The 23,556-nt window shown below is 51.7% G+C and overlaps 1 protein-coding gene across 3 annotated transcripts in view; it reads right to left on the bottom strand.

Moving 5' to 3' along the window:
- LOC119969193 (toll-like receptor 8) overlaps positions 1-22,927 on the bottom strand; it is a 106,575-nt gene extending 83,648 nt beyond the window's left edge. For 2 of the 3 annotated variants that reach the window (XR_005461307.1, XM_038802453.1), the window contains exon 1: positions 22,814-22,927. The gene's annotated coding sequence lies outside the window, so the exon portion shown is untranslated. Of the gene's footprint in view, positions 1-11,630; positions 11,815-22,813 lie in introns of those variants that run through there. The other variant, XM_038802454.1, reaches the window with a different exon arrangement.
- Positions 22,928-23,556: the final 629 nt, after the last annotated feature.

Raw genomic sequence — 23,556 nt, 5'->3', positions numbered from 1 at the left:
CAGGGTGTGTTTGCTGCTCCATGCCCCTGCCACTAACCCTGCCCCACATGCCAGCACCCATGCCATCCGCCATAACCGGGTACCCTGGCCACTGAGGCCACCATCTACCCAATCCCTGGGCTGCATGCGATGGTGTCATTGTATGTGTTTCCTTCCCCACCCCCAGAAGGCCGTGCACAACCGCTGGGAGCGGGAGAAGACTGGAGGAGGACCACCAGACCTGTGGCCCTCACCATGCCCAAGCAGAGGGCCCTGAACGTGGCCAGTAACCCAGAGGAAAAGGAGTTCGCCGGGGTGGAGTGCAGTCACAGGCGAGCAAGTGAGACCCTGGTGAGTTAAGGTTGTCCATGGCATGTGTGTCGAGAACCCCCCCATCCCCACACCACGCTCACCCCCACACACCCCTTAGCCCCACACCCCCCTCAACCCCCCACCCCAGCCAATGCCAGAGCCGGTGCCTCCCAGACAGCTGAGCACTATTGGGGAGAGCAGCCCGAACACCAGCCCTCCGCCCGAGACTCAGGACACCCCGGAGCTCGGATCGGAGGAGGACACGGACCTTCCGTCACAGCTGTCTCCTACACTCTTCACCATCCCAGAGACACTCAATTCAGTTGGGCACATTAGTGAAGAGGCTCCTGGGACACTATCTGGTGCGCACCACAGAGCTCATCCAGTGCAGTAGGTCAAGGTAGGAGCAGCCGAGGGGCCAGGCAGTCAGAGGGCAGGCCGGCCCCAGGCCCCAGCTACCGTCCAGACGGATCCCGGGCTTCTGGAACATCCAGTCCCAGCCACAGTGCAGGTGCATTCTGAGAGCCAGTGACCACAAGAGGGAATGGCGGCGGGCATCCGGTGGAGGTGTCCATCCGCATGCAGGAGCAGGGTATAGTGCCGAACATGCCTCCACCCAGGCCGACACCGCACAGGTGGCGTGCGCGGTGGATGCATTGGGGGCAACGGTTTTGGCTATGGATCAACGTGTCCAAGGCCTGGGGCATTCTGTGCAGTCAGTGGCTGAGTCCCAGGACAGGGTTGCCATCTCACAGGCTGCCATGTACCAGACCCACCTGGATATTGCAGCGGCGCTCCTCAGCATGACCCAGCCACAGCAGGCCATGGCTGGGAACATCGGCAGCATTGCCCAGGCACTGGCCAGCGTGGCGCAGACACTGGGTGAGGTGGCCCCGTCCCAGAGGGAGGTAGCCCAGTCACTGGCTGATGTGGCACAGACCCACAGTGTGGTAGCGGAGTCACAACGTGATGTGGTTGAGTCCCAGATAGAGATGGTCCCCCTCCTGTGCTCCATGGCCGCGACCATGCAGGCCCTGGTCAAGACCAGATCAGGTCTCCAGTACTGGCAGCACCAAGTGGCAGGGGGTCTCAGGATGGCTCCGCTCGCACCCCCATCTCATGGAGTAGCCCAGGGCCATCGGGCACCCCGAGGGAGGAGGAAGTCATGGGGCCCATGTCGGTGGCTCCCACAGGGGAGGTGCTGGAACACTGCAGCACCTCGGATTCCCTCCCCACCCCATCTGTCCCTGGTGCATCTGGGGGCCAACGGACAGAACAGGGCGACACCACAACACCTGAGACTCCCGAGCAGCGGCTGGGCCCATCCAGGTCGGGTCGCCCCAGGAGACACGCGCCAACGGGGTTCCATGTCACAGAGCAGGAGTCACAGCAGGCCGCCTCCACTCCTGCTGTACCGTCTGGGGAACCACCGAGGCGGAGTGTTATTTTGACGTTGGAGACTATTCTCCGCCAATCGTGTTTCGCGATTTCAGCGTCGCCCAACGTTGAATCCCGCCCATATTCTTAATATCCTTACATACCGACTAGCACAAAACGACTGAGACTGCTCCTCCTGAGGTTTTTTGTAATGAAATATCAGGTCCTCATGTCATTATTTTTGTGGTATTTCCAGCAGATAGTGCATGATGCAATAGAAACGTCATTGCGGTTGTGAGTCAGAGTGGCAGATGCTATTAGCCAGTGAACGGGTGAATATTTCTCTTCAAGAGTTTTAAATGCAATGGACAAAAAGGCCCTACCTGCCATACAATGGCCTTTGAAGACCAAACAATACCATGACCTGGAAATAGAGGAAGAGACTGTCAGTAGTAACAAGCTACCGCGGAAGTAAATTCAAAGCTTCAATCCAATTATGCACGCAACAGCTGGAGTGCTGCTCCGCTAACTTATGGGGAGGACCCTTTAATTCCCTAAATCATTATGAACTCCAAGGGGGCAGCGTGATGGCGCAGTGGTTAACACAGTTGCCTCAAGGTGCCAAGGACCCAAGTTTGATCCCGGTCCGGGTCACTGACCGTGTGACGTTAGCACATTCTCCCTGTTTCTGCGTGGGTCTCATCCCAACAACCCAAAGATAGGGTAGGTAGATTGGCCACGTTAAATTGCCCCTTAATTAAAAAAATTGAACAACATGAACCTTTCTCACAAGTTCTATGCAGGCTTCCACTGCACTAGCCACTGCCCAGTGCTGAGACACTGACAGGGCTGGATTGTACAAGCTCCAGCTGTGCAAAGACTGAGAGGGGGAGATGCCTGTAAAATGGTGAGGGAAGGCAAGTTTGGAGTTGTGCCGATCATCTTGCTGCTGTGCTACTTTACAGCCCTTTACCCAGAGGCCAACTGAGCTTTATATGTGGTCAATTAAGAGCCCCCTTCTCACTGCTGCTGGCTTTTTACCAGTGGTGGATCAGCCCTCTGTGATGTGGGATGACTGCCAAATAAACCTCGGTGGCCTGGCATTGAGCACAGGAGTGTGTCTTCCTATTCGGGCACTATTAGAGGTAGCTCCGGCAGGCAATGATATGACTGCCCTCACCTCACCCCTCTCACCTCACTGGGGTTGCCCGACTGGCACCAGTACCCCCAGGTTTGCTGGACATGGGTTGGCCGGGACATGGCATGGTGCTGGACAGGGGTTGTGCTGGATGCACGGTCATAGGGGTGTGAGAGGGGGGGTGCCGCCAGGGGGCTGGTGACAATTGAACTATACAGTCGTGGATCTTCTTATGGCACTGAGTGCCAGTCCTGCTGGTGATGCTCCCCATGCTGACAGCCACTGCCATTTTCTCCCAGGCGACACTGGCTGCTCTATGGATGCCCTACAAGTGCCTCGGGGGAACAGGCATCCCGTCTGGACTCGACCGCGTCCAATAATCTGGCAAGGTCAGTATCCCCGAATCGTGGGGCTGGTCTCCTTGGTTGCATGGCTACGAGTTGTGTGGAGTTTGCTCTGCAGAATCGTTTTAAACGCTGCTCCCTCTTCTGGGCAAAGGGCTGGCGGGCGCAGTCCCGGCAAATCAGCTGGTGGGGCCATCACATCAGGCTCTTACCACCAGAGTAGATCAGAATAGAATCTTTCTAATCTGTAGAGCTCAGTAGAACACCCCCACCTCTTGGTTCCGGTTGAAGGCTGTACCTCTTTAAGTAGTTTTGCAGATGTAAACCTGCCTTTCAACACAACATGTAGACTGACACTGCAATGCAGCATTATAGGAATGTTGCATTATCTTTTGGATGAGACGTTGGGGGGCGGGATACTCTAATAATGGGGCTATGTCCCCAGGCTGTCGTGAAAATCAGCACCAACAACTCCGGCGTCAACGGTCCTGAAAGTGAGGAATTCGCATCCGGACACAGCTCCAGCTGGCGTGGAACGGCCAGCATATTTCTCCGCATAGAGAAAGGAGGTTCCCTTTCTCCGCACTGGCCCCTGGGCAATATGGCGGAGTCCTACAAGGGCTTGCGTGGAGTAAACCAGTCCGCCCACCGATCAGTAGGCCCTGATTGCAGGCCAGGCCACTGTGCCCCCCCCCCCCCGGGTCAGATCCCTCCGCCCTCCCTCCAGGCCGGCCCCCGCACACTCACCTTCCAGGTCCTACCTATGGGAGGTGAGTAACCCACGCCGGCGGGACTCGGCCAAACCTGTCAGCCACTCGGCCCATCGGGGCCCAGAGAATCGCTGAGGGGGGCCGCTGTCAACGGCCCCCGACCGGCGTGACGGCGATCCCATGGGTGCCCGAAAAACAGCGCCGGAGAATGGGGAATCCGGAGAGTCGGGGAGGCGGGGTGCGACCTCGGATTCTGTGGAGTACATTTTGAAGTGTACCCAGCGCCGGGTCGGAGAATTACAGCCTGGGTGTCAGGTGCATCTCCCGCTATTCCTCCTATTGGGGGGCCTTTGATATAGGGGGGTCTCTGATATGAGGGTGTCTCTGATATGGGAGGGGTCTCTCTCTGATATGGGGGTGTCAGTTATAGGAGGGTCCCTGATGTGGTGTTCTCTGATATAGAGGTGTCGCTGATATGAGGGTGTCTCTGATGTGGGAGGGGTCTCTCTCTGATATGGGGGTGTCTGTTATAGGAGGGTCCCTGATGTGGGGTTCTCTGATATAGAGGTGTCGCTGATATGAGGGTGTCTCTGATGTGGGGGACTTTGATATGGGGGGTTTGATTGTGGGCTTTGATTGGGGGTGTCTGATTGGGGGTACCTGATTGGGTAGGGGGCTAGAGGGTGGGGTGGGCAGGATTTGCATTGTGGGTGGGGGCCCTCTGATGGACATAAGGGGCATCAACATTACATACTTACCCCCTTGACGGACCATGAGGTCCACCACATCAGGATCACGCTTAAAAACACTTGCAGCAATCCACGCCCGCGTGAATGCTAGCTGCGAAAACCGGAACATCACAGAAGTTTGGAGAATTGGGCCTCCAGTCCGTAAATCGGATGTAAATGGATTAACATTTTGAAGAAAAGTATGGGAATTTTCCCCAGTATCTTGACCAATATTTAGCACTCAGCCAAAATCAGTAGTAAGAGCTTAATGTGTCACCGCTGTTTGTGGGACCATACTATGCATTAATCGGCTGCCATGTTTCCTACATTACTATGGCGACTACACTTCAAAATGTACTCCATTGGCTGTAAAGCATTTTGGGATGTCTCAAATTTGTGATGGATGAATATATATCCAATCTTCCCATTTTGAAGCTTTTTAGCTACAAAAGCAGAACCACAAAAGGTTATAAATAAGGTCCAGCTCGTTCTTTAAGTTGAAAAAGCAAGCTTCTAAATTATAGTTTTTTGTATGTTCAAGTTTACTATTAACTGTGGTCATGATATTACTGTGGTAGGGAAAGAAAGTCATGGGTTTTGGCAATATATTTTAGGAATTGTTACCATCTACAAATTCTGAGAAAATAGCTGCAGCGCTCGATCTCCCACAAACCAGGATCAAGTGTTGTACTATTTAAAAGTATTGCAAACAGCAGTTTGAGATTGAGCCCAAATGGGAGGGACATTAATATTCATATCAGAGCCTGGAGGTTAGAAATCAGAATCTTGGAGCAAGGAGTAATGGCGATCGGGGTAGTGATTGTGGAAAGTATCATTTATTTTTGTGTAAGCAATGTTAAGTGTTGGGTTTCTCATCTGGTCTTTTTTTTAAATGTTTTTATTGGGTTTTATGCATGGGATAATTACAAATATATACATAGGAAAACAACAATCAATAAAAAATAAAGTAAGGAAAAAACACATGGCATATAACAGGAGAGGGGGGTCTTCCCCACCCCCCCCCCCCCCCCCCCCGAGTCTGTGTTCCCTCCTCTTTTCTCCCTTCTGGCTTCCCTCTCTTGTTCTCCCTCCTTCATCCTCCCACCTGCCTCCCCCTCCCCACCTTCCCTCCCCCTTCCCCTCCCCTCCCACCCCCTTCTCTGTTACCCCCTCCTCCCCCCACCCCCCTTGCTGGGTTCGGCTACTCCTTCTAAATTTTTTTTAAAAATCACATGGGGTTACGGGGATAGGTGGTGGTGTGGGCTGAAGTAGGGTGCTCTTTCCAAGGGCCGGTGCAGACTCGATGGGCCGAATGGCCTCCTTCTGCACTGTAAATGCTATGATTCTATGATTCTGGTCACGACACTACCAGAAGGACGTGGAGGCTTTGGAGAGAGTACCAAAAAGGTTTACCAGGATCTTGCCTGGTATGGAGGGTATTCGTTATGAGGAGAGATTGAATAAACTGGGATTGTTCTCCCTTGAGAGACAGAGGCTGAGGGGCGACCATACAGAAGTTTATATGGTTTGTTGCCCTTTGCTGGCTGGAATCTATCCGTCAGTTTGTCCAGTGTTGTGATCCTACCGTCAGTGTATAGATCCCTGACTGTCAATGTCCCCATCCTGTCTCCACCTTTTGAAGTTGGTGTCAGTGAGTGCTTGCATGAACCTATGGTTATTGCAGATGGGGGCTTTGTCGGACATTTTGGTCAGGCCGAATTCCTGCCGTAGCTGGTTCCAGCTGCTGGAGTGTTTCTTGGGTTGTTGGGAGTGCTGCCGTGGCGAGTGCCCAGAGCGAGGTCCCCTTGCAGGAGGCCTCCTTCGTGCACACCCACTAGACATCTGGCTCCTTTATCAATTCCATCACTTTTTCCCCTGTCGCTGCTCAGTGGTAGAATTGTAGGTTTTGGAGGGCTAGCCCTCCCCTGGATTTTGTTCTCTGTAGGATCTTCTTTGTGATCCTAGCATTCGTCCCCCCCTCCCATACAAAGATCATGATTAGTTTGTCCCGGGAGTTAAAAAAGGCCTTGGGGATATAGATCGGGAGTAGGAAGAGGTACCTGGGCAGCACATTCATTTTGATCATCTGCACTCTCCCCGCCAGCGAGAGTGGGAGTGTGTTCCATCTCTGCAGGTCCTTCTTAACTTCCTCTGTCAGACTGGTCAGGTTCCACTTGTAAACCCCCATCCAATCATGAGCGATTTGGATCCCCAGGTAATGGAATTTGTGTTGGGCTTGTTTAACCAGCAGTCCCACCAGTGCTGCCCTGCCCCCTTGCAGGTACACCAGGAAGATCTCGCTTTTGCTCAGGTTGAGTTTGTAGCCCGAGAAGGCACCAAACTCTTTCAGGAGTGCGATGATTCCTTCCATGCTGCTTTGTGGGTCCGAGATGTCGAGGACCAAGTCATCCGCAAAGAGTGAGACTCTATGCCCTCTGACTCCTCTTTGGATCCCCCTCCAATTCATTGCTTTTCTGTGTGCGATCACTAGTGGTTCGATCGCTCGGGTGAACAGCAGCAGGGACAGTGGGCATCCCTGCCTGGTGGCCCTGTGCAGCTGGAAGTACTGGGAGTTGGTGGTGTTAGTCCGAATGTTCGCCATGGGAGTATTGTACAGGTGTTTCACCCATGAGGTGAATCCGAACCGCTCCAGTACCTCAATGGGGTACTTCTACTCGACTCTGTTAAAGGCCCTTTCTGCACCCAGGGAGACAATTACCTAAAGTGTTCTCTCCCCAGATGGGGTCATGATCACGTTTAGCAAGCGCCTGATGTTCGATGTTTGACAAAGCCCGTTTGATCCTCTGCGGCCATCTCCAGTATGCAATTCTTTAGCCTTTTTGCTTGGATCTTGGCTAATATTTTGGCGTCTACATTTAGAACATAGAACATAGAACATACAGTGCAGAAGGAGGCCATTCGGCCCATCGAGTCTGCACCAACCCATTTAAGCTCTCACTTCCATCCTATCCCCGTAACCCCTCGTAACTTTCTTTGGTCACTAAGGGCAATTTATCATGACCAATCCACCTAACCTGTACATCTTTGGACTGTGGGAGGAAACCGGAGCACCTGGAAGAAATCCAGGCAGACACAGGGAGAAAGTGCAAACTCCGCACAGACAGTGACCCAGTGGGGAATCGAACCTGGGACCCTGGCGCTGTGAAGCCACAGCGTTATCCACTTGTGCTACCGTGCTGCCCACGGTACTTCCATGCTGCTTTGTTGTAATGAGATGGGTCTGTATGAACCGCACTCGGTTGGGTCTTTCTTAGGCATTAGCGAGATTGAGGCTTGTGCTAGCGTAGGTGGCAGTGTGCCCTTCGTCAGCGAGTCTCTGAACATCTCCCGAAGGCACTGGGCCAGTGCTGTCGCAAACTTTTTGTAGAAACCCACTGGGTACGCATCTGGCCCTGGCGTCTTCCCCGCCTGCATGGAACAAATACTCTCCATGATCTTTCCCAGCTCTAGTGGTGCTTCCAGGTCCCGTTTCTTCTCCTCCCCCACGACTGGCATGTCTAGTCCATCGAGGAACTGTTTCATCCCCGAGTCCCCTGCTGGGGGCTCCAAGGTGTACAGTCCCCGGTAAAAGCCCTCAAAGATTTTGTTGGACTTTGTCCAGGTCTGTTTCTAATGTGCCCCTGCTGTCTCTAATTTGTGCGATCTCTCTCGTGGCTGCCTGCTTTCTCAGCTGGTGCACCAGCAGGCGGCTGGCTTTGTCTCTGTGGTGAATCACAGTAGTGTAATTCACACTGAATTACACATGTTGTACTATGTCTCTGTAAGCTTGGCACACGAGCAGTTGCGCTGCTCTGCCACTAGGGGGAGATGCACTGGGAGTGTACGGGAGTTTTTATTGGGCTCTACCCTTGGCTCCACCCCGGCTCCTCCCCTTAACCGGAAGTATAAAGGTTGATGCTGAGAGCCTACCTGCCAGTTCATCTGGAGTTCATCTTGTCACAGGCAGGCTCTGTTGTAAGACAATTAAAACCACTGTTCACTTCTAACCATGTGTCACATGAATTGATGGTCTCATCAATTTAATCATCTTAAGAAACGGTAAGGAATGACCGTGGAATCAGCCCTCAAGCCTAATCGACTGGAACTCGACCCGCAGGATGCAGAGGCAAAAGAAATCTTTTCGCATTGGCTCCGATGTTTTAAGGCCTACCTGGCTGAAACAAGCACCACAGAAACAACAGAGGAGCAGAAACTCAGTCTACTGCACACAAGGGTGAGCCATCGTATATCTACTCAGCAAACTGTACCAGCTCATATACAGAGGCCCTGGCCCTACTCGATAGAATGTACGTGAGGCCTATCAATGAGGTCTATGCACGCCACGTTTTTACTACTCGCCGCTGGTGTCCTACAGAATCATTAGAAGAATTCCTCAGAGACTTAAAAGCCTCATCCCGGGACTGTAATTATCAGGCTGTAACTGCTGCAGAACATAGAGAACTTGCTGTCCGCGATGTCTTTGTTGCAGGCCTTAGATCGAACTACGTGCGCCAACGACTGCTGGCGAACGGGGCCCTAAATTTAGAAGATACTGTTGAACTCGCTACAACTATGGAGGTCTCATTTCGTAGCCTCACCTCGTTTCCTGCCGACTGCGTGATCCCGTCATGGGCCCCCGACCAGCGACTCCCCCAGGCCTGTGCCGCGCGGCCACCCAGCCACCATGCTGGTCCAGCCTGCCACTTTTGTGGCCAGCCCCAGCACCCGCGGTAGCACTGCCCGGCCCGCAACGTGACCTGCAGCAGCTGCGGACGAAAAGGCCACTACGCCAGAGTGTGCCTGGCAAGGAAGGCCCCAGCCACTAAACCTCCAGCGGCACAAAGTAATCGCGCTCCGCACTTGCAGGCCCGCAGGCCCCGGAACGCAGCAGCATATGCCCCGACTCCGCCCCCACCCGCCACATGCGATCCATGGGGGCCGCTATCTTGGTGGACCCCCACCACGCGGTCCTCCAAGGGCGACTCATGGGGTCACCATCTTGGATGCCATCTCCCTCGCCGCCCACCATGTGCGATCCACGGGGGCGGCCATCTTGGACCCCATCCTCTCCACACTCAGAAAACGCGATTGAAGACTGCGACCTCAGCGGGCACTCATCGCGGGGCCATCCCAGCGCAGCCGTCCGAGCCGCCGACTACCCGCAACTCAACACAGTCACACTGGACCATTCGCGCCCAAAGCATCTCCACAACTCTATGACAACGGTCAAAATCAACGGGTACAGTACACCGTGCCTTTTCGACTCCGGGAGCACTGAGAGCTTCGTACACCCAGATCTGGTAAGGCGCTGTTCGCTCCCCGTCTTCCCTGCACGGCAAACTATCTCCCTCGCTTCGGGTTCCCACTCTGTCCAAATCCAAGGGCGCACCGTCACAACTCTAACAATCCAAGGCGCTAGCTACTCTAATTTCCAACTATACGTCCTGCCTGAACTCTGCGCCCCACTCTTATTGGGACTCGGCTTTCAATGCAATCTCAAGAGTCTTACCCTCAGCTTCAGCGGACCCCTACCCCCATTCACTATCTGCAGCCTAGCCACGCTGCGAATCTCCCCCCTCCTCTCTTTGCCAACCTCACTCTGGACTGTAAACCCATAGCCACTTGCAGCAGGCGGTACAACCTACAGGACAGGGTGTTCATTCGATCCGAGGTCCGGAGGCTTTTACGTGAGGGGATCATAGAGGCCAATAACAGTCCCTGGAGAGCTCAGGTGGTGGTCATCAAGACCGGGGGAAAATTCCGCAATGTCATAGACTATAGTCAGACAATTAATCGGTTTACGCTCCTCGAGGCGTACCCCCTCCCCAGGATTGCAGACATGGTGAATCAGATCGCCCAATATCGGCTATTTTCCACGGTGGATCTGAAGTCTGCATACCACCAACTCCCAATCCGCCCGGAGGACCGACACTTCACGGCGTTTGAGGCCGATGGCCGCCTCTTCCACTTCTTCCGGGTCCCCTTTGGCGTCACAAATGGGGTTTCGGTGTTCCAACGAGCAATGGACCGAATGGTGGACCAGTACGGGCTGCGGGCCACGTTCGCTTCTAACCACGTGTCGCGTAAATTGATGGTCTCATCAGTCTCCGTATTGGTATCGGGTCCCCCGTGCTTAGCAGAGTTGGTGCACCGCTTTCCTCATGGAGAGCAGGTCAAAGTCCATTTGTAGCTTTCTCCTCTCCGCCAGGAGCTTTATGGCCAGGATCTTGGAATATTTATGTTCCAGCTTCACTATGGAGTTGACCAACTGCTGCCTAGCCGCTCTCTCCTCTCTGTCTCTTTGCGTTTTAAATACGATAATTTCCCCTCTAATCATGGCTTTTAGTGCCTCCCAGAACGTGGAGGGTGAGACCTCCCCATTTTGTTGTTTTTTGTATATTCAGCTATGGCCTGTGATACTCTCTCGCTAAAGACCTTGTCGGCCAGTAATGCAGTGTCCAACCTCCATGTGGGGTGTTGAGCAGTGCCTGTCTCCAACCTCACATCCGTATAATGTGGAGCGTGGTCAGAGATTACGATTGCGGAGTATTCCGCCTTGACCAGTCCTGGAAACACCGATTTCCCCACTACAAAGAAGTTGATCCTAGTGTATAGTTATGTACTGGGGAAAAGAAGGAGAATTCCTTTTCTCCTGGGTGGGTGAACCTCCAAGGGTCCACTGCCCCATCTGTTCCATGAAACAACCAAGTTCCTTCGTCATGTTCGATGTCTTTCCGTTTTGGTGTTAGACCTGCCTGTTCGTGGGTCCCCCCCCCATGATCGGTCGGTGTGTACCTATGTCGGGGATTTCCGCGTTGATCGTTTTGATGAATTTTGTGTCATTCCAGTTGGAAGCGTACACGTTAACGAGGACTATTGGTGCCCTGTCTATGGCCCCGCTGACAATGATGTACTGTCCCCCTGGGTTCGTAACTGTCCTCATCGCCTCGAATATTGTCCACTTATTTATCAGTATTGGCACCCCTCTGGCCCTTTCCCCATAGCAGGAATGGTAGCTCTGTCCCACCCAGCCCTTCCTTACCTGCAGTCGGTCCTGCTCTCTCAGGTGTGTCTCTTGGAGGAAGACGATGTCGGCTTTCAGGATTCTTAGGTGGGCGAGGACTCTGGATCTTTTCGCTGGAGTTAAGTCCCTTGACGTTCCAGGTGACTATCTTGGTGGAGGGTTTTTGTTCCCATGCTCCTGTGGAATTAACCATACTTACCTGGTGTACGCCCACCTGCACTCCGGGGTTTCCCTTTGTTAGGGAGCCGTCTAAGATGACTGCTGTCACTGCTCTCCCCATGTGGTTGGGTCCCTGCGCTCTGGGGTTTCCCTTTGTCCAGGGAGCACCCAACATGGCCACCAACTGTGCATCCGCCACGTGGGTAGGCCCCTGTACTCTGGGATCTCCCCTCGCCCTGAGACCGTCCGGAGTGGTTGTTTGCAGTGTTTTTATGATCCGGGCCCCTTGTTGCGGCCCTTTGTAGCCATATTGCCGCTTTCGCTCCCCTCCTGTCTTTTCTTCTTCACACCCCCCAGCATCTGGCCACGTAGTTCATGGGGTGCCTGCCCTCGATTCCCTCCGGTAGGCCCATGATCCGCAGGTTTTGCCTTCTTGAACGGTTCTCCTGATCCTCAACTTTCACCCTCAGACTGCTCTGCATCGCGACCAAAGAACAAAGAGAACAAAGAACAAAGAAAAATACAGCACAGGAACAAGTCCGTACTGACCATGCTGCCCGTCGAAACTAAAATCTTCTACATTTCCTGGGTCCGTATCCCTCTATTCCCATACTATTCATGTATTTGTCAAGATGCTCCTTAAATGTCACTATCGTCCCTGCTTTCACCACCTCCTCCGGCAGCGAGTTCCAGGCACCCACTACCCTCTGTGTAAAAAACCTGCCTCGTACATCTCCTCTAAACCTTGCCCCTCGCACCTTAAACCTATGCCCCCTAGTAATTGACCCTTCTACTCTGGGGAAAAGTCTCTGACTATCCACTCTGTCTATGCCCTTCATAATTTTGTAGACCTCTATCAAGTCGCCCCTCAACCTCCGTCGTTCCAGTGAGACCAAACCGAGTTTATTCAACCGCTCCTCATAGCTAATGCAAACCGAGTTTATTCAACCGCTCCTCATAGCTCGCCACCTCTTTCTGTAGTGCCACGATCCTGTCGCTCGTCAGTTGTGACTTTCTCCAAGTCTCCGATGATTGCTTCTTGGGCTTCCAGTCTCTTTTCCGCTCTGTCCAGGGTGAGCTGTATCTGTGACAGTTTTGGCCACCACGTCTTTTACTGCGGTCTGAATGTGTGTTCTTATCTCCAGCTGGTGCTACCTCACTGCCTCCGAGAGGGAAGCTCTCCAGCTCTCCCCCGATGCGGGAGGGCTTTGTGCGTCGCTGCTCTGCCCTTCTCACTCCGGCGAAACTTGCGCTCCGCCTCCTCGTGTGCTGGTCGGCTCGTCCGACTGGCTCCGTTCCAGGCCCCATCCACTCCTGGTCTTTGTTCGGCCCTGGACTGGCTTATTCCAGGCATTTTTCTCGCTTTTTCTTTCTTCTCCCCTCTTACTGCGGTTTGGGGAATGAATTGTCGAGTTTTCTGATTAAAAAGCTAAAAAGTGACTATTTTACAGGTCCACGGGAGCAGAGCCACCTGATGTGCGACTGCTCAGCACATCGTTGTCACCGGAAGTTGGGTTTCTAATCTGGTTGCCTCAGGACAAGTCAATGTTGCAGCAGGGACCTGAACCAGACATTAGGCCCATATTTGTATTTGCAAAGTACCTAATACCTGTTTCAAGTTTGGGTAAAGGATGCCTCTCTTCTCCTTAAATAATATGGCAGGTGACACATTTCCCTCAGAGTGTACATGTGCTTCCTCTCTGTATGGGGTTTGCTTGTTCCCCCCGTGTCTGCGTGGGTTTTCCCTTGGTGCGCCGCTTTCCTCCCACATCCAAAGATCTGCAGGTTAGGTGAATTGGCAATGTTAAATTGCCCCTTAGAGTACAAAGATTGCTGTTATCGTGCTGGGCGCAGTGGTTGCTGAGTGAGTGCTAAGGGGAGTAAATATTTCAAAAACTTACTGTTGGCGGTTTCCAGCTGAATCCGGTCGGAGTGAGGACAGAGTGACTGCTGGGTAAGTAGTAAAGATTTTAATTGTTTGCGCGGGCCCATAACAGCTGATTGCTGTTATCGTGCGGGGCGCAGTGGTTGCTGGTTAGGTGTTTTATTTTTACCTGTATTTAAGTTGGGCAGTTCCTAAACCCGAGACACTACACTTGTAGTGTCCCCCACCCTTCCACCTCCTCTAACCTAAGGGTGAATAACAGGTAAGCTCTTTCTTTCTTTTTCTTGTTTTTATCAGCACGTTATCCAGAGGGGAATGGCAGGGAAGGCAGTGCAATGTTCCTCCTGCAGAATGGTTGAAGTGAGGGACGCCATCGGTGTCCCTGCTGATTTCACCTGTAGGAAGTGCACCCATCTCCAGCTCCTCAGAAACCGCGTTAGGGAACTGGAGCTGGATCTGGATGAACTTCGGATCATTCAGGAGGCAGAGGTGGTCATAGATAATAGCTTCAGGGATGTAGTTACTCCGAAGAATCATGATAGATGGGTGACGGTGAGAGGGGCTGGGAGGAAGCAGTCAGTGCAGGGATCCTCTGTGGTTGTTCCCCTCAGTAACACATACCGCTTTGGATACTGTTGAGGGGGATGACCTACCAGGGGGTAAGCCACGTGAACGGATCTCCGGCACTGAGTCTGTCCCTGTGGCTCAGAAGGGAAGGAGGGAGAGCAGGAGAGCAATAGTTATTGGGGACTCGATAGTTAGAGGGACAGATAGACGGTTCTGTGGCAACGAAAGAGACCCACGGATGGTATGTTGCCTCTCGGGTGCCAGGGTCCATGACGTCTCGGGCCGTGTTTTCAGAATCCTTAATGGGCGGGGGAACAGTCACAAGTCGTGGTACACATCGGTACCAACGACGTAGGTAAGAGAAGGGATGGGGATTTAAAACAGGAATTTAGAGAGCTAGGGTGGAAGCTGAGAGCCAGGACAAACCATGTTGTCATCTCTGGTTTTTGCCAGTGCCACGTGCTAGCGAGTTGAGGAACAGGGAGAGAGTGCAAATAAAAACGTGGCTGCAGGGATGGTGCAGGAGGGAGAGTTTCAGTTACGTGGATAATTGGAGCATATTCTGGGGAAGGTGGGACCTGTACAGATAGGACGGTTTACACCTGAACCAGAGGGGCACCAATATCCTGGGAGGGAAATTTGCTACGGCTCTTCGGAGGGGGGGGGGGGGGGGGGGGGTTGAAACTAATTTGTCAGAGGGATGGGAAAACAAGCTGTAGTCCAGAAGCCAATGTTGAGAGTAGTGAGGTACTGAGGAGGGTATCAAGGTCGAAGGCGTCTACGGGTAGACAGGAAGATGGGTTGAAGTGTGTCTACTTCAATGCAAGGAGCAACCGGAATAAGGTAGGTGAACTTGGAGCGTGGATTGGTACCTGGGACTACGATGTTGTGGGCATTACGGAGACATGGTTAGAACAGGGACAGGAAGTTGTTGGAAGTTCCGGGGTATAGATGTTTCAGTAAGAGCAGGGAAGGTGGTAAAGAGGTGGAGGAGTAGCATTGTTAATCAAGGATAGTTTAACGGCTGCAGAAAGGCAGTTCGAAGGGGATCTGCCTACTGAGGTAATATGGGCCAAAGTTAGAAATAGGAAAGGAGCGGTCACGTTATTAGGAGTTTTCTATAGGTCCCAAATAGTAATAGAGTTGTGGAGGAAGAAATTGCAAAGCAGATTATGGATAGGTGCGGAGGTCACAGGGTAGTTGTCATGGGTGACTTTAACTTTCCAAATGTTGGAACCTCTATCGGTCGAACAGTTCGGATGGAGCAGTTTTTGTACAGTGTGTGCAGGAGAGTTTCCTGACACAATATGTGGGTAGGCCGACAAGAGGTGGGACCACATTGGATTTGGTACTGGGTAATGAACCGGGCCAAGTGTTAGATTTGTTTGTGGGAGAGCACTTTGGAGATAGTGACCACAATTCGGTGTCTTTCACTATTGCAATGGAGAGGGATAGGGCCTACGGCAGGGCAAGGTCTATAATTGAGGGAGGGGTAATTATGATGCGATTAGGCAAGAATTAGAGAGTATAAGATGGGAACAGAAACTGTCAGGGAAAGGCACAAATGAAAAGTGGAGCTTGTTCAAGGAACAAATACTGCGTGTCCTTGATAGGTATGTCTCTGTCAGGCAGGGAGGAAATGGCCGTGTGAGGGAACCATGGTTCGCAAAAGAGGTTGAATGTCTTGTCAAAAGGAAAAAGGAAGCGTATGTAAGGATGAGAAAACAAGGTTCAGTTGGGTCGCTTGAGGGTTACAAGGTAGCAAGGAATGAGCTGAAAAAAGGGCTTAGGAGAGCTAAGAGGGGGCATGAGAAGTCCTTGGAGGGTCGGATCAAGGAAAACCCGAAGGCTTTTTATTCTTATGTGAGAAATAAAAGAATGACGAGAGTGAGGTTAGGGCCGGTCAAGGACAGTAGTGGGAACTTGTGCATGGAGTCAGAAGAGATAGGAGAGGCTTTGAATTAATACTTTTCTTCAGGGTTCACCAAGGAGAGGGGCCATGTTTTTGAGGATGAGAGTGTGATACAGGCGGGTAGGCTGGAGGAGGTAGATGTTCTGAGGAAGGATGTATTAACAATTTTGAAAAACCTGAGGGTCGACAAGTTCCCTGGGTCAGATGGGATATATCCAAGGTTTCTTTGGGAGGTAAGGGATGAGATTGCAGAGCCTTTTGGCTTTGATCTTTGGGTCCTCACTGTCCACGGGATAGTGCCAGAGGACTGGAGAGTGGTGAATGTTGTTCCTCTGTTCAAGAAGGGGACTAGGAATTACCCTGGTAATTATAGGCCAGTTAGCCTTACTTCGGTGGTCGGTAAATTAATGGAAAAGGTCCTGAAGGATAGGATTTATGACCATTTGGAAATATGCAGCTTTATCCGGGATAGTCAACATGGATTCGTGAAGGGTAAGTCTTGCCTCACAAATTTGATTGAATTCTTTGAGGAGGTTACTAGGTGCGTGAATGAAGGTAGAGCAGTTGATGTTGTATACATGGATTTTAGTAAGGCATTTGATAAGGTTCCCCATGGTCGGCTCATGAAGGAAGTAAGGAGGTGTGGGATAGAGGGAAATTTGGCCAATTGGATAAGTAACTGGTTATCACATAGAAGACAGAGAGTGGTGGTAGATGGAAAATTTTCAGACTGGAGACCAGTTGCCAGCGGTGTACCACAGGGATCAGTGCTGGGTCCTCTGCTATTTGTGATTTTTATCAACAACTTGGAGGAGGGGTCTGAAGGGTGGGTCAGTACATTTGCTGATGACACCAAGATTGGTGGAGTAGTGGATGAGGTGGGGGGCTGTTGTAGGCTGCAAAGAGACATTGATAGGATGCAGAGCTGGGCCGAGAAATGGCAGATGGAGTTTAACCCTGATAAGTGCGAGATGATTCATTTTGGTGGGAAAAATTTGAATGTGGATTACAGGGTCAACGGCAGGGTTCTGAGGAATGTGGAGGAACAAAGAGATCTTGGGGTTCATGTCCATAGATCTCTGAAGGTTGCCACTCAAATGGACAGAGCCGTGAAGAAGGCTTACAGTGTGTTAGCATTTATTAATAGAGGGCTTGAGTTTAAGAGCCGTGGGGTTATGTACATGACCCGGTGAGACCACATTTGGAGTATTGTGTACAGTTCTGGATGTGGAAGCATTGGAAAGGGGCAAAGGAGATTTACCAGGATGCTGCCTGGTTTGAAGGATAGGTCTTATGAGGAAAGGTTGAGGGAGCTAGGGCTTTTCTCTTTGGAGTGGAGGAGGATAAGAGGTGACTTAATAAAGTTTTATAAGATGATGAGGGGGATAGATTGAGTGGACATTCAGAGACTATTTCCTCGGGTGGATGTTGCTGTTACAAGGGGGCATAACTATAAGGTTCAGGGTGGGAGATATAGGAAGGATGTCCGAGGTAGGTTCTTTACTCAGAGAGTGGTTAGGTTGTGGAATGAACTGCCTGCTATGATAGTGGAGTCAGATACTTTCGGAACTTTCAAGCGATTATTGGATAGGCACATGGAGCACACCAGAATGACAGGGAGTGGGATAGCTTGATCTTGGTTTCGAACAAGGCTCGGCACAACAACGAGAGCCAAAGGGCCTGTTCTGTGCTGTACTGATCTATGTTCTATGTTTTAGATATTGATGGAACCATCAATTCACGAGACACATGCTTTATGATATGAACAGTGGTTTTAATCTACTTACTACAGAGCCAGCCTGTTACCCGTTGAACTCTCGATGAACTGCAGGCTGGCTCTGGACACGGTTATTTATACAGCAGTCTAGGGGGAGGAGTCGTGGGCAGAGCCAAGGGTGGAGCCCTGTACAAACTCCTGAGCATTCCCAGAGCTACTCCCCCTAGTGGTCGGATAACGCTACTGCGCTTACAATGGTATTGGTAAATACAATGTGAATTACTAAGTTACATTCACCCCCTGCAAAAAAATCAAGTCCGGCGGGGGTGGTGGTCTACAAAGTAAGTCTGTCCAGTGGTCGAACTGTCCGCTGTGATCTGCGGAGCACCGGGGTTGGAGCCTCTTGCAGTAGCTGGATGGGCGTTGTGTGCTGGGGTACAATGGCGGACTCCAGGGAGGGTTGTGGCCGAGCTATAATACTTTTCTGGTTCGACCGGGGACTGTGGGCGCTGGGGGCTGGCCGGCGCGGGTGCACGGAACTGGTGGAGCGAGCTTGTGGGCTCGGGAGTGCGAGGGGGCGGCAGCATGAGGTGTAGGGTGAAGGGTCCTTCTGTGGGGGTAGAGGGGTGCTGGATCCGGCGGGTGCCAGATCCCGGAGGGATACTGTGTCCTGGCGGCCGTCAGGGAACTCGACGAAGGCGTACTGGGGGTTGGAGTGGAGCAGGCGCACCTTCTCAACAAGGGGGTCGGTTTTGTGTGCCCTGACGTGTTTCCTCAGGAGTACCGGGCCCGGTGTCCTCAGCCATGCCGGAAGTGAGACCCCCATGGTAGTGCACCTGGAAAAAATGAAGAGCCTCTCGTGAGGGGTCTGATTGGTCGCTGTGCATAAGAGGGACCCTAATAGCGTGGAGAGCGTCTGGGAGGACTTCCTGCCACTGGGAGACTTGGAGCTTTCTGGACCGGAGGGTCAGTAGGACGGTCTTCTAGACCGTCGCGTTCTCCCTCTCCACCTGCCCGTCCCCCCGGGGTTGTAGCTGGTAGTCCTGCTCGAGGCAATGCCCTTATCGAGCAGGTACTGACGCAGCTCGTCGCTCATGAAGGACGAACCCCGGTCGCTGTGTACATAGCTGGGGAAACCAAACAGGGTGAAGATACTATGCAGGGCCCTAATGACTGTGTGGGAGGTCATGTCGGGGCATGGGATAGCAAATGGGAAACGGGAGAACTCATCTACGACGTTTAGAAAGTAAACGTTCTTGTTAGTTGAGGGGAGTGGGCCGTTGAAATCAATCACGAGGCGTGCAAAGGGCCTAGAAGCCTTGACCAAGTGGGCCCTGTCTGGCCTATAGAAGTGCGGTTTGCACTCCGCACAGATCGAGCATTCCCTGGTGATCGCTTTTACCTCCTCGTTGGAGAAAGACAGGTTTCGGGCTCTGATGTAGTGGGCGAGCCAGGTGACCCCCGGGTGGCAGAGGTCGTTGTGGATGACTTTCAGTCGGTCAATCTGCGCGCTGGCACATGTCCCGCGGGATAGGGCATCCGGAGGCTCGTTGAGCTTCCCGGGTCGATACTTAATATCGTAATTATAGGTGGAGAGTTCGATCCTCCACCGAAGAATTTTATCATTTTTTATTTTGCCCCTTTGCGAGTTATCAAACATAAAGGCAATCGATATTTGGTCGGTGATGAGGGTGATCCTCCTACCTGCGAGGTAGTGCCTCCAGTAACGAATAGCCTCCACAATGGCTTGTTCTTCTTTCTCGACTGAGGAGTGTCGGAGTTCTGAAGCGGAGAGGGTACGGGAGAAAAATGCGACTGGTCTCCCTGCCTGATTTAGTGTGGCTGCTAGAGCTACCACTGAGGCGTCGCTCTCAATCTGGAATGGAGTGGATTCATCCACCGCCCACATGGCCGCTTTGGCGATGTCCTCCTTGATGTATTTGAAGGCCTGGCGTGCCTCAGCTGACAGTGGAAATCGTGTGGCCTTAAAGAGTGGGCGGGCTTTGTCCACGTATTGAGGGACCCACTGGGCGTAGTAGGAGAAGAAGCCCAAGCACTGTTTGAGGGCCTTGGGGAAATGGGGGAGGGGGAGTTCTAAGAGAGGGCGCATACGGTCCAGGTCTGGGCCCAGGACTCCGTTTTCCACGACGTAGCCGAGGATGGCCAGTCTGTTTGTGCGGAAAACGCATTTCTCTTTGTTGTAGGTGATGTTTCATTTCTGTGCCATCTGGAAAAAATGGTGGAGGTTGGCGTTGTGGTCCTGCTGGTCATAGCCGCAGATGGTGACATTGTCCAAGTACGGAAACGTGGCCCGCAACCCGTACTGGTCCACCATTCGGTCCATTGCTCATTGGAATACCGAGACCCCATTAGTGACGCCGAAAGGGACCCGGAGGAAATGGAAGAGGCGGCCATCGGCCTCGAATGCCGTGTAGTGGCGGTCCTCCGGGCGGATTGGGAGCTGGTGGTATGCAGACTTCAGATCCACCGTGGAAAAGAGCCGATACTGGGCGATCTGATTTACCGTGTCTGCAATCCTGGGGAGGGGATATGCGTCGAGGATCGTAAATCTATTTATGGTCTGACTATAGTCGACAACCATGCGGAATTTTTCCCCGGTCTTAACGACCACCACCTGAGCTCTCCAGGGACTATTGCTGGCCTCTATAATCCCTCACTGAGAAGCCTTCGGACCTCTGATCTGATAAATACCCTATCCTGCAGGCTATACCGCCTGCTACGAGTGGCTATGGGTTTACAGTCCTTTGTGAGATTGGCGAAGAGAGGAGGGGGGGAGATTTGCAGTGTAGCAAGGCTGCAGACAGTGAATGGGGGCAGGGGCCCGCCGAAGCTGAGGGTGAGGCTCTTAAGGTTACACTGAAAATCTAGGCCTAATAAGAGTGGCGCGCAGAGGTCGGGCAAAACGTAGAGTTGAAATTTTGAGTAGCTAGTGCCTCGGATTGTGAGTGTCGCGGCAGTGCGCCCCTGGATCTGTACAGAATGGGAGCCTGAAGCGAGCGAGATAGTTTGCCGCACGGGGAAAACGGGGAGCGAACAGCGTCTTACCAGGTCTGGGTGTATGAAGCTCTCAATGCTCCTGGAGTCAAAAAGGCATGGCGTGTTGTACCCGTTGATTTGGACTTCTGCCATCGAATTTCGCAGATGCTTCGGGCGTGATTGATCCAGGGTGACTGCGCCAAGTTGCGGGCCGCGTGACGAGCGTCCGAGGAGGTCGTACTCTTCCGATGAGTTGTCCAAGCGTGGAGATGCAGGTCGGGCCCATGGATCGCAAGTGGCGGGCGGCGAGGAAGATGGTGTCCAAGATGGCGGCCCCCATGAGTCGCACGTGGCCGGCCGCGTGGTGGAGGTTTGCCAATATGGCGGCCCCCATGGATCGCACGTGGCGGGAGGGGGGCGGGGTCAGGGCATAGGCCGCAGCGTTTCGGGCCCCACGGGCCTGCGGGTGTGAGGAGCGATTACTTCGTCCCGCTGGGGAGTTGGAAGCTGGGGCCCGTTTTGCGAGGCACACTCTCGCATAGTGGCCTTTCCGCCCGCAGCTGCTGCAGGTCGCGTTTCGGGCCGGGTAGTGCTGCTGCGGGTGCTGATTCTGGCCGCAGAAATGGCAGGCTGGAGCAGCACTGGCGCTTGTTCAGGGAGGCTGTTACGGGAATCGAACCGTGCTGCTGGCCTGCCTTGGTCTGCTTTCAAAGCCAGCAATTTAGCCCAGTGTGCTATTGAACCATTAGCACAGTTCTCTGTGAGTTCGACTCTCTGGCTAATCTTGCTATAGTAATTCAGTCTAACTAACCAGACTGCTCTAAGCCATGTGGTGGATGTGATGCTTCTGATCTGCCCCTGTCCTACTCTCTAAGTATTGCCTGTGGAAAGAGACAGAGCATGTGTGCCCTGTCCTTATATATGGGTTGTGTAATGCCCCCTTGTGGTAGTGTCACCTCTGGGTGTCTTGACTGCCCATTGGTCGTGTCCTATTCTATGTGTTCATTAGCTGTATGTCTGCATGTCATGACGTCTCTGGTGCTCCCTCTAGTGTTTACTTAGTTGTAGTGTACTTACATTAACCCCTTGTGTATTTACAGTGATGCATATCACCACAGAACCGAATAGGCTCCTTCTGCACTGTAAGGATTCTATGAGTATGTTGCCCTGCAGCAAAATAAGAAAGTTTATGTTTCTTCCCATACCAACTAATAAAAGAAAATAGATTTCCTGTCAGATTAATCAAATCTATTTCAGTTTAAATTATTTCAGTGACATCTCTTTTCATCAAGTGGGGAATTTTCAAAAGCCTCAATGTCTGACTCTTAAGCTTTCTGTTCACATTTTCATACCATTGAGGAACAAAACAAACCTACCTCGACGGTTGAAAATCTTTACCTGGTAGGACAGATAGTACAACATTTTCAAAGATTAACCATTGAAAGGAAAGATTACAATTCTTAAGGGCTCTCAACATGAATGTGCTTGTTGAGAAATTCTTATATATCTATGCTTAGAAACTGCAAACTCCAACTTTCTAAAGTTAGAACTTTAGCTTCCTGATTACCCACGTCACCTCAATATAAAATGAAGTTGACACATGATGCAATTCAATTTTCCTCATACAAAACAATGTTTAAAAGATATAATAGGTTTTAATTATTTTCAAAGAAATCACAAGCTTCTTTACAATTAGCCTTGCAATATTGCACGTGTAATAGCCTATAAGTGAAGGCAATATTAATTAACAGAAAAAGAGGGAAGTCATCTTCCTTTTAAATGTTCATATCATCGTATAGCCCAATTGCAAATCCACTACTTCAGATTGACTAATAAATTATTGCAGTCCCTATTGCACCCAATTGCTCCCGACAGCCCCTATTTCTCCCAATGTGGATCAAAATGCACATTTTCATTATGCTGACTTACAGAAATGATCGAAGAAAAGAAAATGTTTTGCTCACCAAAAGCATTCCACTGACATTCAGGAGCAATCCTTTTTAGCAGATGGCTGTTAGCGTGGGTTTGGAGAAGTATACTCAAGCCACAGAGGAACAAGGCAAATGAGATCAGCACACTGCGGCAAAACAATATCTAATCTGTGACTTTATTCTTCTAATTTTACTAAAGAAGCAGGATGTTGTGAAATATGTTGGCACATCTAAAATTAGCCAAAATGCTACTGCAGGCACACGGAGCATGGCAAGCAGTGCCATAAGAAGTGAACTTAATAAAAACACAGTCATCAGCATTTCTGGGAAGCAGATGTAAAAAAATCAAATTTGGACTAAGGTGTTCCAGCGACAACATTGACGACTGACAATGTGGAAAATTACCAAGGCATGTCGGCATGGGGCAGCATGGTGCACAGTGGTTAGCACTTCTGTCTGATAGCGCTAGGGACCCGGGTCCAATTCCGGCCTTGGGTGACTGTCTGTATGGAGTTTGCACTTTCTCCCTGCATCTTGGTGGATTGTGCAGTCTAGGTGGATTGGCCATGATAAAATTGCCTCATAGCATATAGGGATGTGATTTGGTGGGGTTACGGGGATAGGGCGGGGGAGTGGGCCAAGCTAGGGTACTCTTTCAGAGGGTCAGTGCAGACTCGATGGACCAAATGGCCTCCTTCTGCACTGTAGGCATTCTGTGGCTCTATGGTTCTATATCGTGTCCCAAAATTGCAGGGAAAATAAAATCTGGTCAGTTA

The sequence above is a fragment of the Scyliorhinus canicula genome, chromosome 7 (assembly GCF_902713615.1).
Source record: "Scyliorhinus canicula chromosome 7, sScyCan1.1, whole genome shotgun sequence".
Classification (NCBI taxonomy): domain Eukaryota; kingdom Metazoa; phylum Chordata; class Chondrichthyes; order Carcharhiniformes; family Scyliorhinidae; genus Scyliorhinus; species Scyliorhinus canicula.
This window is presented reverse-complemented; position numbering and strand designations above follow the sequence as displayed.